Here is a 16,955-nt window from a genome sequence, read left to right on the forward strand (position 1 = left end):
AAGCGTTAAAGAGTAAATAATACAGCTGGTGCGAGGATGTGGGCGAAATGGTGATGGTCTCTTGTAACTGAGCAAAGTGTAGAAACCAAGGCTTTAAGGTAAAGCCCAAATTACGGAGAGGACAGAGCAAAACGTCATTAAAGATTATACAGTTGACAGCCATGAACCGTTCTGATGTCAGAATAAAATCTAATTCGTGTTTAAGCGTCCTCAGGACCTCCGGTGTCTTGTTACTTGGCCCCAAAGAAAAGCTGTTCAGTACATCACTTTTGTGCAGATTTATTTATCTAAGACCTGTCCAGATAAAAGGTGTGAACGCCGAGTGCATCGTTCCAGCTGGAGGGACACTGGTCCTTGCTCAGGCTGCGCTAACTCACCCCATATTCCTGAAATACGAAGACTGTTTCCCTCAGTTGGTTGATCGCCACACGTACTTGATTTCTTTCTTTTTATTTATTTTTTTCTCTCCCTGTGAAATCAAAGGTCATGCTTTTCCCTAGTTCTGATTGAACTCTTTGAACCTGTTCCTTTTCGCTTGCCCTTGGTATGGTATCAAGAGCTGCGAGAGGAAAACCGAAACAAGAAATGGTAATGATGTCAATGATGAGGTAGTTCAGACATAGTGGGGACCTGATCTACAAGGCACTTAAACTTCAAAGCAAACGCCTCTAAAGCGTTGGGTGTCACTGTCAGGGTCTGAAGGCTTCATACAGATGAGCGACTAGGGCTGCTCCTTGTATCCCCTTCCAAGGAGAAGGCAACTGAATGGAACATTCCGTAGGTGGGTCCCTACTCCCTTGCCAGAGGGACTGAGGGAACATTCTGGTTACATATCCACAAAGTGGGTATCATTTTTGCTTGCCTTGAAAAGCAAATCTAAAAATATATTTCCCAGCAGCTGTGTAACTGCAGAACAAAACGAAAAAAATCGGCTCTACTGCAGCGCAAATTACTCACTAGATATCTCCAGGGTTCAGATGTTAATGCTTCAGAAATTTGCCGCAGATTTTACTGTATATATTTAGACCAAGGAACCTATTAGCTTGCGATCCACTAGAACCTCTACATTCTCATGAAAATAAGAAATGTGCCACTGTTGGCAACTTAAGGCTATAATTATGTTAATCTGACCATTCTAAGACTGAAATACGTTGTTTTAAAATGTTTCTGTATTTTTTATTATTCGTAACGATGATCTGAAGAAACTTGGTGAAATGCTAATAAGTTTCTATTCAGTATCACTTTGTGACTAGAGCATAAAAATGAGTCAAACGTGGTATTTGGATATTTTTAATTTGGGCAGAGAATTTTTATCTACAGATATGTACTCATATACACAGTGCATCTTAATAATATGAAAACTACCCAAATGTACTTTTATATTTTAAACGTAGAGACAGTGCATATACATGCAAGGCCGTCTCCACGTATATGCCCAATAACAAAAGTTTCAGCGTTTGCATTGAATCACCACACTTTGCTATACCAAAAAAAAGAAAGGTCAAAAAACATTGTTTGAGCAATACCACAAGGTAAATGTTTTTCTATCAAGAAGTATTCTAAAGCACATGGGTCCCTGTTTTTAATGTGGGACCAGACTAAAGTGGACTGTGTAGGTGAAATTCTGAGCACATCCGAAAGCTTGCCTTTAGCGACTTGGTCCAGCTTCCTCCTCACCAACCAAAACTTTTATTCCAGCCACAGTCAAGTGATGACATAGATTCTCTTTTCATTCCCAAAGAGAGGTTCTCCCGGCTGATAAGATAGGAAGGGAAGGGCTTCCCTGGTGGCGCAGTGGTTGAGAGTCCGCCTGCCGATGCAGGGAACGCGGGTTCGTGCCCCGGTCCGGGAGAATCCCACGTGCCGCGGAGCGGCTGGGCCCGTGAGCCATGGCCGCTGAGCCTGCGCGTCCGGAGCCTGTGCTCCGCAACGGGAGAGGCCACAGCAGTGAGAGGCCCGCGTACCGCAAAAAAAAAAAAAAAAAAAAAAAAAAAAAAAAAAAAGATAGGAAGGGAAGAAGAAGGATCCAAAACAAAGATGTGGGTCATCACCCATCTCACAATTTTTATAAATAATTAATACTTGAATCTGCTAGTTGAACCAGGATCAAGTGGATGGAGAGTCTTATGTCTCCTGATCTGGGGTCAGGATCACCAATTCGTGTGGGAATGGGAATGAGGAAAAGCGCCTCCTTGAAACGTTATTTGATTGCATATGAATGGACTTTTTTTCCTCAAGGATGAGATCTTTGGAATATAATACAGCCTGGTGTTCTTGTGTCGGCTGCTTTCAGAATCTTCTTTCTTTCGTGAGCTCTTGTATCTCGAGAAGAGAGTGTATCATTCTCTTTACCCTCCTGTGCATGTGTTAAAGTGGGGATTAGCCATTCTATTCGTGTTGCTGTCACAGTTCATGGGGTGAGCCCGTGAATGTTCATCATACTGTGTGTGGACCGTGCTCTTCTGCATGCAGAGTCACATAAGGGTAATTCAGCTCATTTGATGTTCACAGCACCAGCAGGGTGAGTACAGAGGGTGTTCCCCAGCTCACTTAGCAGCAGAACCAGTGGCAGGACCACAGTCACCGCCGTGAGACCACAGCCCAGGGAGATCTTCGGGAACAGAAACCAAGTCTCTTCATTCATAATCCAGCACTCTCTCCACCACACCCTGCTGTCCTCCTTCTGTATCATGGTGAAGAAGGGTACTGATCAAAGAGCGAAGATGATTAAATCTTTTTTTAAAAAAAAACATTGGAAACTACTTTGTGGGCTTCAGCACATTGAACAAGTTGAGAGTTGAGGGTCTCTGGAATCCAGACAACGTCTTCTGATTTTAAGAAACTCCCTTTGTCTGTGTATCGACCCATATCTTCCTGTCCTCTTTTGGAGAAATTTTGCCCCAATGTTGCTTTTCAGAGAAAGGAAGAAAAGTGAGAGAAAGGATAATACAAAGAAGAAAAAGAAAGCTGGAGGTTGGCTTGGGCAGTGGGGGAGGATGAGGTGCTTTGGGGTCAGCCTGGAGCCTGTTTCCCTTTGAAGGGAGTTGCAAGCTCTCCCTGATAATCATGAACTTTGGAAGGCATCCCGTAGGTGACAACGCATTTTTATCACCTGCCTCATCTCCTGTGTGATCGGATTCTTTCCTTTCAGGGGGCAGTGTTTGGAGGTGGGGGGAACACAACTAGATCGGGGCTGCCCTTTTGCCTGATGTGGGCATTTTGTCACATGGCACGCGACTTCCTTACATACTGGGCCGGTAGCTGTCCATTTGGTTCCTCGTGGTTACTACGAGTCAGGAATGCAGGGCGTCACTCGAGGGTAGGAATGCTCAAAGGCTCAGCAGTGTGTCCCTGGATGCAGGGAAGCAGATCTTGTGTCTGGCAGGGAGGCTCCTGGCCTGGTCAGAACCTGGCGGGGAGCAGGGACTGTCAGTGCAGGGTGAGGCCTGGCGGGGCATGGACAGAGAGGCACGCCAAGCCCAGCCTCAGGGTGTGCTCGACTCCCAAACTGGTTGTCTTTGAGCATGTTATTTATCCAAATAAGGAGAGGCAGTGCTTTTGCTGACCATCTCAGATTCCAAGCCTTGTGCACCGGCTGGCTGGTTGGCTGACTTGATATTTGAACTGAAAACACAAAGGTATTCCTTTGAAATGGAGCATTCTCGTGGGGCTTCTGGGTGCCCTGGAGTCAATGTTTGGAAGGCAGTTATCTACCCACATTTGTAGATAACAGTAATATGGTCTGATCTATGTTACTCTCCTCTCATGCCTCTTGCAACATTCAATCCAGATGACTTCGTTCAGGTATTTCTGGACCTGATTTTAGACGGGAATAATACTGACCTTAGTGATTCTTGAACCACTGCCCTCCTTTGAACCTTGAACCATTCAGAGAAAGTCAGGTCTCTACACCGATTTCTTAACCCTAGAGTTTGAGATTGTTCTGGTCCTGGTATTTGACTTTGTTCCTTCATCTGTCAAATGGGGATTATATTGTTTATCTGATGGGAGTGTGCTAGGAATTAAATGGAAATGCATTTGATAAGTAAGAAGTCTCCAAAAATATTAGTTTCCCTTCCCTATCTCCATCTTCTCCTGGCAGATTTAATTGCCAATATTTACAGATGGAGAAACTCTAGGTAATTATGATTATCACCCAAAGTTGAGTAAGGTCAGCTTTCTGAATTAGGATTTAACCAAGCCCACAATAGAATGGAGATTTGGATGTGAGCTTGCCTCTCCCCTTTACTCCCTAGAGCAGTTTTTGTCAAAGAGTGGTCCCTGGACCAGCAGGTCAGCATCATCTGGGAACTTGTTAAAAAGGCAAATTCTCAGGCCCCACCCGAGTCCTGTTAAATGGGAAGTGGGACGCATTAATCTGGGTTTCAGCAAGGCCCCTGTGGGATTCTAATGTTGTTGAATTACGTTGAATTTGGAGAACCACTGCCCTAGAATAATTTGCTGGTCGGATCAGAGGTCTAGTCATTCCCCAGGACACTCAACACTTCCCTACCTCTGGTCTATGACCATGCCTTTCTTTCTGCCTGGAATTCCTAAGAAAGGAAACTCTTTCTTCTCTACTGAAATTCTGCTCATAATTTGTGGACTCACTTAAATCTAACCTCTTCAGAGAAGTGTTCCTCAACTATCCCAACCAGAAAAATCTTATTCTTCTAGAGATTCCAGAGGGTTTGTCTGTCGCACCTATTTGACACTTGCCACAGTTATTCTTGCTTTTTGTCTTATTTTTATTACTCATGTCCATGCTTCATCTTCTCTACTCTTAAAAGGTAGGAACTGTGGCGTAAAGATTCTTTTGCCATCCTCAGCCTTAACCTTGGGCTTTGCATAGCTTTGCATACATAGTGACTACTCACATATTTCACAGACCCACAAAATGTCGCCTTTGGAATGGGCCTGAGAGACAACAAGAGATCAGACTTCTTGCTTACAGGTAAAGAACCAGATCTTAACACCTGAATCAGAAGTCAGGTTCCGGGGCTTCCCTGGTGGCGCAGTGGTTGGGAGTCCGCCTGCCGATGCAGGGGACACAGGTTCGTGCCCCGGTCCAGGAAGATCCCACATGCCGCGGAGCGGCTGGGCCCGTGAGCCATGGCCTCTGAGCCTGCGCGTCCGGAGCCTGTGCTCCGCAACGGGAGAGGCCACAACAGTGAGAGGCCCGCACACTGCAAAAAAAAAAAAAGAAGTCAAGTTCCATGATACCCAGTTTGGTGTTCTTCCTTCTCCACGTACTGCATTGACTGGTGAGAGACACCTGACTGGGACACGCGGGGCCACTGGCCTGGTCCAGACTAGCAGATGTCCTTGGTTTGCTGCCACAGACTCCAGCTAAACCCAAGGAAAACAGATGGGTTTTCAAAAGTATATTCATGTAATTTATAAACCTGGAACCTTTTCAGTTCTTCCATAACTAATGAGAACTGGGAAAGTTCACAAGCCTATATAATTATATAACAAATGGCATCTATTCCCAGTCATACGTGAGACAATGTTGCCAGTTCACATACTCAGTATACCTGGGACACCCGTGGAACTTCTTTTAGTTTCAAGAGTTGCTGTTAAGAGTAGAAAGAAAGTGGCTCTTCTGAGCCCAGGAAAAATACGCACAAGGGCTGTTTTGATCGGGATCTGCCATCATTGTTTTTTCATGTTTATTTTGAGGGAAAAATTGAACTTGGTGGATTTATTGAATTATTGTCCCTCAGTGTTATCCTCTGGGGCTCTTTGCTCACACAACCCTTTCTTCTTTTGACACTGGCTAATATTGTGCAGCCGAGGATCAAAAATAATGGCACGGGGCTTCCCTGGTGGTGCAGCGGTAGGGAGTCCGCCTGCCGATGCAGGGGACGCGGGTTCGTGCCCCGGTCCAGGAAGATCCCACATGCCGCGGAGCGGCTGGGCCCGTGAGCCATGGCCGCTGAGCCTGCGCGTCCGGAGCCTGTGCTCCGCAACGGGAGAGGCCACAACAGTGAGAGGCCCGCGTACCGGAAAAAAAAAAATAATAATAATAATAATGGCACGACTAAAACACCTTTCATCAGAAGCCATCCATAAAATTCCCTTTAAAATTGGCTCTGCTGACATAGCTCACCTTATATTGTGTTGTTTGTTCTATCACTTGGTAACAGAACCAGCACATATCCTACCCCGATCAGTATGAAAACAGAGCAGAATGCAGGCAACGGGATGATTCCAATAGAAGGGCCACGGTTATAACCCAGGTACACAGAGTTGATTCCAGAAAAGTTGTGAGGAAAGAAGGGGGAGAGGGGCAGGGGGACAGGAGGCAGGCCTGAAGGGGTTAAATCTACCAGGGAACGCTTGGTGTTAAGAAGCCCTGAGAAAGGGGCTGATGGCGATTTGAGTACTACATTGTGAGAGGGCAGTGGCAGACCGAGAATAAAAGACCATTTGTTTTCCAACTTGGCATCATCCATTCATCAGTTTGTTTACCAGCATTGTCTCCAGTGGTCTCTGAAGAATATCCGTCCGTTAATCTGTAGCTATAGAGCGTAAAATTCTAGGTAGATCGTTGTCAGTTTGCTGTTTAGGTTTGGATACGGGGAGGATATGTTGTATCATCAAACTAAACTTTTTTTTAAAATTCTTACATTGTTGTGAGCATCCTAAAGCTATATAATGTTGTGTCAGCTTTCTTTCACTTACAACATAATCACCTAGATCCATTTCCTGAATGAAAGGTAAGTGGGACGTAGGGCACGGTGACAGAGGTGGAACGCATCTGAGAGATGTGGTCCCAGGAATGTCACCCAGTAGCGGAATCGGGGTCCTAATGGTAAAGAATGTTAATCAGATGAGGCCCAGATATTTTATCCCATAAGCAATCTGGTGTCTGTGACTAATGAAGACATATATATGTGTGTATACATATACGTATATGTGTATATACATGTATTTACACGTATGTAACCGGTAATGTAATGATACCCATATAGTGATAATCAACTAGTGCTATATATGAGGATATGTAAGTATATATAAGCATAATGTACACTAATATGTATATTAGTTAAGTACAATGTATAATTAATTATATAACTAATTTTGAGGCAGGAAGATAACAATTAATAGGAAGTCAAGAGAGTACCTGTATCATTATATCCTAAAGCCACTGAGATGTCCTGTTACTCTTTTCCTTTGCCCTGAAAATCTGGACCTGAAAGGCAAGCAAATGAGGTACTTCTCGAGTGGAATTCACCAGACTGCCCACTCATGGTCAAAACTCAAGTGCATTAACCCTCAGTAATTCTGTAGGGAAGACCTTGGGAGCATGAGTCCTCGCTGAGCTGCTCAGCGACCTGAAGGACATGAGATTTCACACTTAAACAGAGAAGGAAGTAGTGACAGTGTTGAGGCTGAAGATGGGGATTCTTGCTGCCTTGCTTCTTAGTCCTGTGTGAAGTCGGACAAGGTTCTCATCTCCTCACACTTCCATTTTCTCACCATTCACATGTGGAGAGAGACACCGGACCTCCTGACCCGTGCATTTCACTTCGTGCTGTGGCTCGTGAAATAAAATCACCACTGAAAGCACTGTCTAAACTGCAAACTGCTGGATGATGACGATGACGATGGTGTGTGTGTGTGTGTAGCCATCTTCCATCGTACCTTCACCCCATGGAGTTATCTAGATTTTTCTTGGCTGTCATCCCAAGATAAGAGAAGTGGAGGAGAGGGGAATTCCCTGGCAGTTAGGACTCCGTGCTTCCACTGCAGGGGGCAGGCGTTCAATCCCTGGTCGGGGAACTAAGATCCCACATGCCTCGTGGTGTGGCCAAAAAAAGGGGGAAAGAAGTAAAATCCTTCGTAGAATAAAAAACATTATAAATAAATAAAACAGTATATTATATATTGTAGGATGTTATGTTGACCAGTGAAATAGGAGTTTAGAGACTTGTCCTAAAAAGAAAAACAAAATCTAAGGCACTGAACGTTTGTATTTGGGTGACGGAGATGACTTATCTCGGAGCACCAAAAGGGGGTTGTGTATAAAAGTAATTGTCTGTGCAGGAAATGGGTGGACGTGCAGAGATGAGATAAATAATGAGGAGTTCTTTGTACCATCCGTTGCAAGTGGTAGCAAGAAAATATCGTTTTACAAACTGTAACTATTTTAGATATAAAAGGAGGTTGTCCTTGCCTGAGTGTCCCAACAGAAGATTGAGTGTCGGTATGAGGACATTGTTCTTTTATCTGTGCTGCAGCTCTGCACAGTTACTGATTGTGGCTTGGAAGTTACATGATTTATTTCATGTTACTTGTTGTGCGTTTCCATCCTGAGATCTTGAGTCACCACTGGGCACAGTATTAAGTCAGCCAGCGGGTCTGGCGCAGGAGGGCTCAGCAGAGTTGGCTGTGTCAAAATATTTGTGGGAATAACACTCATCTTAAATATAGCCAGAAGCTCACCGTGTCTTTCCTGAGAATTAAATAATTTTGGCAACAGTCTGTCTGTCTCGTGTCTGGGAAACATTCCATTTATGACCAAATGAAACATTAATAGACCTTCCAAATGACCATCTCTCCAATTTTAACAGTGTAAGAAAGATGAATTTGAAAGTTTTCCAGCATCAAAATCACTCCCCTTCACAATAACATCTTTGTGTTTATAAGAGTGGTTTAGATTTTCTTTTAGCATATGTACTTTTTTAAAAAGCCAATAAAGCAGCGAATGCGAAAGGGGAAATAGGAATAAATTTCACAAGACCGTTAGCCTTACCAGAGCATAAAAAGTATTTCCTGTTGAGGTAATGCTGACTATTTATTAGCATGTCTTTTCTTAATACTCACTAGAAATAAATTGCTTCCACTTTGCCTATAGTGCCAGTCAGTGAAAGGAACAGGGAGAATGAATAGCAGGACACTTAACACACTGCTGGGAAGCGCAGGTTCACAGAGGCTGTAGCATCCGAGCTAGGCAGCTGAGAACTTGGCCAAGTAACAGAACCAGAGCGGGGGATGTTGGTGATTGGGTCCACCCAGAATGAGCCAAACTTTGCAGTAGGTTGTCCTGTAAGAGCCATTCTCTGGAGGGCATAGGCCACCCAGGTGAAGCTGAGTTCTGTGGCAGCAGAATCCTGCTTAGGAAATTACCTTGCCTGGTCCCCCAGCTGGCACTGGGTTACTGAGCTCCCCTCTCTCTTGGGTGAGCTGGGCGCTGAATCCTTACTAGAGAGCATTTAACTCATCCCGATTCACCACGGGATTGGGCCAGCTCTCACGCTCCGGACGGTGGATTACTGCTCTAGTCCTGACCAAGCCATGCCTCTCATGCCCAGACGGTGCCCTGAAGCATTTTGAGTGTAAAAGAAAATTGCCCTGAACATGGCAGGAAGGAAGGGATGGGAGAGGTGACCAGGACCATGTCTCACCGTGCACCCACCGACTCCCAAGGTAGCAGGGCCCACAGAAGCCACCTGCCACTAAGGCGGCGGACGTGGACTCCCATGCTGAGCTTGGCGGGGTTCACGTGGCCAACAGCAGTGACAGCTCAGTGCTTCTGGGCCGGGGGGCGGGGCCAGCAGAACCCAGACACTCCCGCATTCGTTCACCTCCCTAACGGTCCTACACATACGAAGAGCCAGGTCCATTCGTACAAGAATGCTGCTGGTTAGGACATCTCATGCCCTACAGCTGGGGCTTTGGAGAAGCAGTCGGGGTGGGCCCACAGCTTCACCTCCATCCCCCTTCCTGGAAAGCACGCGTTTGACTAAGGGACCAAGACCTGCCAAATGGATAGCAGATGTGTCAGGGGCCAAGACTGTGCGCTTCCCATACTCTGGTGAGAGATAACAAACTCTCGCCAATTAGATTAAAAATCAAAACAAGGCTTTTCACGTTCCATCTACTCTTCTCCGACCTCTCAGGTGGCATCTGTTACAACCACTTCATCCAAATATTGTTTCGAATGAGACATCTTAGGAGGAAAGCAATGTCATGGGCTCCGTGTTCTCCTTCCTTTAATCAGAGCTTTTTGATAGCAGTAAACAGTTTTTTTAGAGAGAGAGAGCCTGCGACACTGACTGGATTTGAATTTAAGAAACATCATGGAATTCTTTTGGTCAGCAAGAACGACCTCTAAAGGCCTTAAAATGTTTGAAAAATGCACGTGGTCGTGGGGTGTGGCATAAGGCCAGCAGGGCCTCCAGCCCAGCCTTCGGAGCTGTTTGTCCCTGGGTTCCCACTGGAATGGCTTTCTGCCCCATTCAGTCCCCGAGGGCTCAGAAAGCACGATGGTGATTACACAGAGCCTACCTGGGAGCTAAGGAAATGCTTCCTGGCTCTCACCTTTTGTTGGTAATATGCTAATACCTGTCTCTTCTGAGGGCTGCACAAGCCACTTCTTGTTGGGAACACAGCCCTCCTAGTGCCTGTTCCCCTGGAAGAAAAGAGCTGTGTTGACAGTGATTGCCCACGGGCGTCTCCGGAGACTGCCCCGGCCTTCCCCTCCTCTGTCTTGTCGAGGGTAAGGCAGAAGGACTCGGGCTCCCTTTCCCAAACACCCTCTTTGCTTAGCCTTGGCTGGTCCTCTGTCTCTTTCCCGCCCCTTTCAGGCATGTTTTCTAGAATGATTGCACTTGCCTGGTGCTGCCTAGGTCTGATTCATGGCTGCTACTCAAAGTTCAGCTTGGTAAAACCTGGTTAATTAATAGACAGCCTCCTCTGTCACCCTCGTGTTTACCCTCCGGCGTTATAAACCAGGGGGAAAGGCTCCCGTTTCTTTCGGCTGTCAGCCCACGGACTTCAGAAGTCTGGCAGCAGAATGGGCATTGGGTGCTGGCCCATCTGGGTTTTCTCAGGAGCCCCCCGTCTCCAGCAGAACACTGAGAGGTGGACCTGGGGAAAATGAGCATGTTGGGTTTTCTGATGATTTTGTTTGTTGGTGGCTGGTCGTTTGCTTGTGTTCGTGACTCTCTTCGCCTTAGTAAGATCTGTCTTGTAATATTTCCTTCATTGTTACCCCATTTACCTAGGCCTCTCTGAGTTCATTTGTTGGTGTGTGTTTTCCGTGTGAGCAGTTGTTAGAGGACTGAGTCACCCGTGCGGTAGCCTGTGGTTGGATGTGGGCTGAGGTTATTCAGTGACTAATATCCAAGGGGAGGAGAAATTGGCTTATCATGGGGAGGACGTCTTTTTATCCATGCCTGGAGCAGCTTCGCTCAGAAGACCGGGGTAAAAGAGAATGGTCCTTCCTGGTCGTGAACACCAGGGAACATTTTAGGATCTGTGTTTGTGTGTGTGTGATTTCCTCTCTGAAAAGAAAGCTGTCTAAAATGTCCACGTGTGGAACCGAGGATTGAGATGAAGCCAGCAAACAAAGGAATCGCGTGATTGAGAGCTCAGCCAATGTGCTTTCTCCCGGCGTTAGCTGCACAGGTGATTTCCTTAAGAGAAAGTAAGTGGCTTTAACTCTTTGAGGATGAAAGAGTCTCCTAAGACCCATTTTCAGTTTTGTCTGGTGACTTCATTGTATGGTCTGATTGAGTGGTGTGTTTACAAATCCTAGACTTGGAAGGGTGGGGTTTGAAATACAATAAACTGTACATGATACTCCCTTCCGCAAAGAATATATATATATATATATATTTTTTTTTTTTTAATGCTCCATAAAGAGACATGATTACAATGAGACAGTTTCCCAAATCATTTGAAAGAAACATTTTTCATCCTGGATTTTTTTTTTCCCAGAAGCCATTGTAAGTTTTTTCTCCTCCTCTTTTATATTCAAGAAACTTGTAAATGAGTAATATTGGATTTAACTTACGGTGTTTGGGGGGAAACGAAATATAGGTATGTTAGGATTCCTACCTCAGACTTCAGGTGATTAATTTGAAACTGCCCCAGATTCATTCTGGTCTTTGAGGAGGGTGAGCCTAGCAGCGTATTGAGCCGGGTGCTATGAGCAGGGCAGCGGCCTCTCAGCTGGGGGCCACGGTGCAGAGGCTCTGGAAGAAACTATGCTGTTTACAAGAATTGGAGGGACTCACTCAACCAAGAGCTGGCCGTAGTTTGGGCAGTAATGGAAGGAGGGAGACAATGCCCAACAAACCGATGAACAATGAGGAACAGCCTCATTCATGCGTTGCCAATTTATCTAGCGCAAATAAATGACTTTTTTCTTTGTCTGGGCCAAGGTGCAGGGAAATAAATACCCATGTTGTGTCCTGGGGAGGTGTTAAAAGAATCTTTACTTTTGTATTTAGGTCATCTCTTTCTTGCTGCAAAATTAAATGCTTTAAAGCTCACATAAAGACGTTAGGGTTGAAATTTTCTGGGCTAAAAGTGTCAGTGAGATAACATGTCAGATATTTTCAACTTTCTAAGAGCGATGAAATGATACAGAAGATTAGTGACCATCAGAAGAACTGGTGGGAGAATAAAGGATTCAGGTATTTTAAGGTGAATAGCAACTGTGGGCATGTGTGTGTATGTTTTGCTTATTTATTTTACATTTAAAGTTGAATATAAGTTTCTCCTAAAAGGTCTGACTGAGTAATAGTATAGGAAAAACCTAGCATGTATTTAAGGTCATTTCTTTACTCGTTAGCCAAAACACAGTTAAAATACAAAACAAAACAAGACCATGCAAGTGCCTGGTTCTAGGAAGATACCTCCATAGAAAGAACACTAATACAAAGGGCTGGGATTATTTTTAAACTATGAATTATAGAATCTTAACTGTCATCCTGGTTCAGTCAGTCAGGCAATGGGTATCTCCTATATATAAAGTCCACTTTTTTTTTTTTTTTTTTTTTTTGCGGTACGCGGGCCTCTCACTGTTGTGGCCTCTCCCATTGCGGAGCACAGGCTCCAGACGCGCAGGCACAGCGGCCACGGCTCACGGGCCCAGCCGCTCCGCGGCATGTGGGATCTTCCCGGACCGGGGCACGAACCGTGTCCCCTGCATCGGCAGGCGGACTCTCAACCACTGCGCCACCAGGGAAGCCCCTAAAGTCCACTTCTTATTGGAATAGCAAGTGGACTCTGGGAGATCACACTGAAGACTTCTTCATCACCGTCTGCCTCATCCTAAGAGTGATTTCCCTTTGGTTGCTCTGTATCCTTTAGTGTACGAACCCAAGTTACCTAATTTTAAGGGTTTATTCAAGCGGTAGGTTTAAAACATTTCCCTACTATATCATGGGAAGATGATGTCATTCTCTACTTGGGCTCCATGTAGAGCCAAGGATGAAATTATCAAGGTTCTTCTCAAAACTCAGTCTTGGAAAGTCAGTCCTGGGTTGGCAAACCAAGAGAAGAATTTTGCCAAAGGCTTCCAACCTCTAGGTCACCCCTATTGATGGAGACATTCAACCTTAGATGACCTGTTTTGGCCTAGCAGAACGCTTGTATTCCCCTCCACTGTGGATAACTCAGGTGGACAGCAATTCATTCAGTGACCCTGTTGGACAATGGCAGGATTATTTTGAAGTGGACAAGGCAGGGCTGACATACAGCATTACCATCAGGTACGTAGTGTTCATTGCTTATGGCTACGATCCAGCCTCGTTGGCTGAGGTCCCATTCTGGCTGGTTGGTACTCATGAGATACAGGCTGTTGGATGTTAAATATTTTTACTATCACCTGCATTTCCCATATGAATGCACAGTGTATCTGAATTATTGGTAATTAATTGTTACATTTCTTTCTGAATTCATCTGCACAAGGCGTCCAGAAAGTCTAATGAGATTTTTCTAATAAGTTTTTTGCATGTGTTTTATTTTAAATTTTACATAACTTCTTTTCACTTAGTTATATAATGTGCCTCCTAGCCATTTCTTTTCACATCACCAAACATGTTTTTAAAAGACCTATGCAGGCATCTCTGTTGTTTTAAAAGAAATTTACTCAAATTTTTATTAATTAAACTTAACTTTACATTTTTCTTTCATTAATACTCTTTATTCTTCTAGACAGTTCTGTACTCCTAGGAATGTTGATGTCTCATTTTGCTCTCTTACCAGAAAAGGGGGGGTTCTCTATGTGTTCATTTGGTTCAGGATCCCCCAAATCCAGATGAAGCCGGTTGAGGAGGAAAGAGAGAACAGGGAGTAGTGACTAACCCCGTTAGGATTATTGTTCATCCTAAGTGGGTTCTAGACATTTGAAACCCTATTTTGGGGGGAATGGGGATGAATAACGATGCTGACAACAGTACCTACTATTTGTTGCACCTGGTTGACCTTGAGCACCATGTGATGCTTTACACACAGTGGCATGTCTGAATATATCTTTACGTGTGTTTGGGTTGATTATTGCATTGTGTGGTCTGACTGGGTGGGGAATTTGGCCAACTATGCACCGCCGGCTGAGCCAGTCCCTCTTGTATTTTATCACCTGTGAAGCCCTGCCATGCTTACCACTGAGCCTGACCTTTCTTTTCATTGAGCCCTGCATTGAGGAAGACATGGGGGGAGAGGTATTTATAGAGGATCCGTGTTGATCTACTACAAAACTTTGGTTATATGGTTGCTCCAGCCATTCTGGAATGGGAATCAGGTATATTACCGCACAGTGACCTTGGGAATGCCCTCCTGGTCTATGGCCGTGAGCCCCTGAGCCTTGAGAGTGTGTGGGCTGGAGCATCGGGACTGGGCCGTGTGGTGGAGCGGACACAACTGGAGGCTGACCTTGACCTCACCCTAGGTGTGACTCCCCAGGGGCTAGGAACTGGGGTGAGGGTCCCAGGGGTGAGGACAGCCTGAGGATATCCCAAGTCCGGTTTAGAGGGGGAGAACAGACTAGTCTACTGTGGCGTGTGTGCGTGTGGCGTGTGTGCGTGTGGCATGCGTGTGGTGTGCGTGCGTGTGTGTGGTGCGTGTGGTGTATGGTGTGCCTGTGTGGTGTGTGTGTGTGTTGGGGAGGCAGGGGTAGTGGAGATAAAATTGTACCGTCGAGTGAGGAGCCTGCATACTCTGGGATCCCCTAGGGGGTCAGGAGCCAGTTCAGTAGTGCTTGGATAATGTACCCCTCAAAGGGCTCCTTTTGGTTGCTAATACTTGCATTTTGCCTGCATTTTTTTGTCAGTCATTTCTATTATGAAATCCACCATAATGTGTAAAACTCCCCGGGTCAGGGACTCTGCATTGCTGGGTCCTTCCAGTGACAAGATGAGGAAGCCTGTGGGAGACCAGCCAGGTCATCCCCTGCATCCTCGTGACCAGGTGTAGGTAAGAATGTATCCTCTCAAGAGCAGGACGTTCCCCTCCAGGGCAGGAACTTACGGGCTTGTTTAGAGCTGTGTCCTAGAATCATGCTTGGTTCTTAGCAAGTGCTTGGTAAATATTGTTTACTAAGTGAATGAATTTATAAGGTAAGGAATCAACATGTCTTCAGGGCATTGGGCTCTGTTTCCTTTTCAGCCTTCTTCTTGTTGCCTCTTCTATGTCTTCTCTCACCCACACTACGGGTCTCTCAGCTGCTTATCTTGATTTTCGTCCATTTGAGCCCATCTCCTCTCTCCTCACGCCCCTACCTCACCCACCCTCCAATCATTTATACCCTCCTTGTCTGTCACATCTCTGAGAAGTCCAAATGGAAATGTGGCTTCTGTGATAGCACAAATCAAACTAGAAGACAGAGCTTGGGAGGTGCCACTGGCTGTCCGTCCCCTCCCTTGTAGCCGTTTGGAGAATCTCAGTGAGCATGACCCTCCTGGGCTTTGATCAAAACAAAAAGTACCACCTATTCACATCCTGAATTCATTTGTATTTTTGATTCTGCCCTTTGCTAAATAAAATAGTGCACTTGCAAATTAGTTTCCTCTTTTGCCATTAACTTGCTTCCTTTTTTTAAAATTAAGATCTAATTGACATATAACATTATATTAGTTTCAGAGGTACAACATAATGGTTCAATAGATGCATATATTGCGAAAAAATGACCACACTAAGTCTAGTTGACATCCATCACCACACAGTTAACGATTGTTTTCTTGTGATGAGAACTTTTAAAATCTACTCTCTTCACTTTCAAATACAATACAGTATTATTAACTATAGTCACCATGCTGGACCGTACATCCGCAGGACTTAAATGTATTTTATAACTGCAAGTTTGTATATTTTGACCATCTTCACCCATTTCACACACATACCCCCAGCCCCCCGGGCACCCACCTCCTGCGTCTGGCAGCCACCGATCTGTTTTCTGTATCTATGGTTCTTGAGTTATTGATTCTTTAGTCATTGTTTCTTCTAAAGGAGAGCTAGTGGGAGAGTCCTAACTCTCCTGAACTGGGTGGTAATGAAACAGCCCAGAAATCACTGCTGCCTGGGCAAGTACTGCGGGGCTTATGACGACCTCTCCCAGCATGCTCACCATCGTCACGTGGCAGCCCCAGAGCGGGTACTGTTAGCATTCTTCCTCCCCGCCATGCCTGGGGTTCCCTTCCCTCTTCTATCTCTTGCCATCCCTACTATGCATTTGCCTCCAATTGCACTCATCTCCTGAATCATTATTTCCTCCTGACCTTTCTCATAGTAAGGCATCAGCAAATGAGTAAAACTTCCCTCCAAACTTTTCCCATGCATCTCCTTTCTCTCTCTGGCCATGTCCCTATTATTGTATCAGCTTGAAAAGATGGGAAAGATGCTTACTATCTACTTTCCAGGGCCTCCACTCGAAAAATGTGCCCAAGATGAGCTTTAGGAGACAGTTTAGCCCTTTTGGTACATTAGACCCACATAGTTTCTTAGTGTCTCTAAGAAGCTATGACCTCAGTATTTAAACCACTGCACTGTTTTTTCCCTCAGACCCCACAATGTTGAGCTCTACATCAGGTATATTCATTTCCAGTGATTGCTCTGACAAACTACCACAAACTTAGTAGCTTAAGACACCACAAATTTGTTATTTCCCAGTTGTGGAGATCAGAAATACAGAATGGTTTCACCGGCCAATGCCAAGGTGT

The 16,955-nt window shown here is 45.2% G+C and overlaps 1 protein-coding gene across 18 annotated transcripts in view; it reads left to right on the forward strand.

Moving 5' to 3' along the window:
- Positions 1–16,955, forward strand: part of KIAA1217 (KIAA1217 ortholog) — a 773,854-nt gene that overhangs the window by 672,600 nt on the left and 84,299 nt on the right. The window lies entirely within an intron of this gene.

Source organism: Delphinus delphis, chromosome 2 (genome assembly GCF_949987515.2).
Source record: "Delphinus delphis chromosome 2, mDelDel1.2, whole genome shotgun sequence".
Lineage (NCBI taxonomy): Eukaryota > Metazoa > Chordata > Mammalia > Artiodactyla > Delphinidae > Delphinus > Delphinus delphis.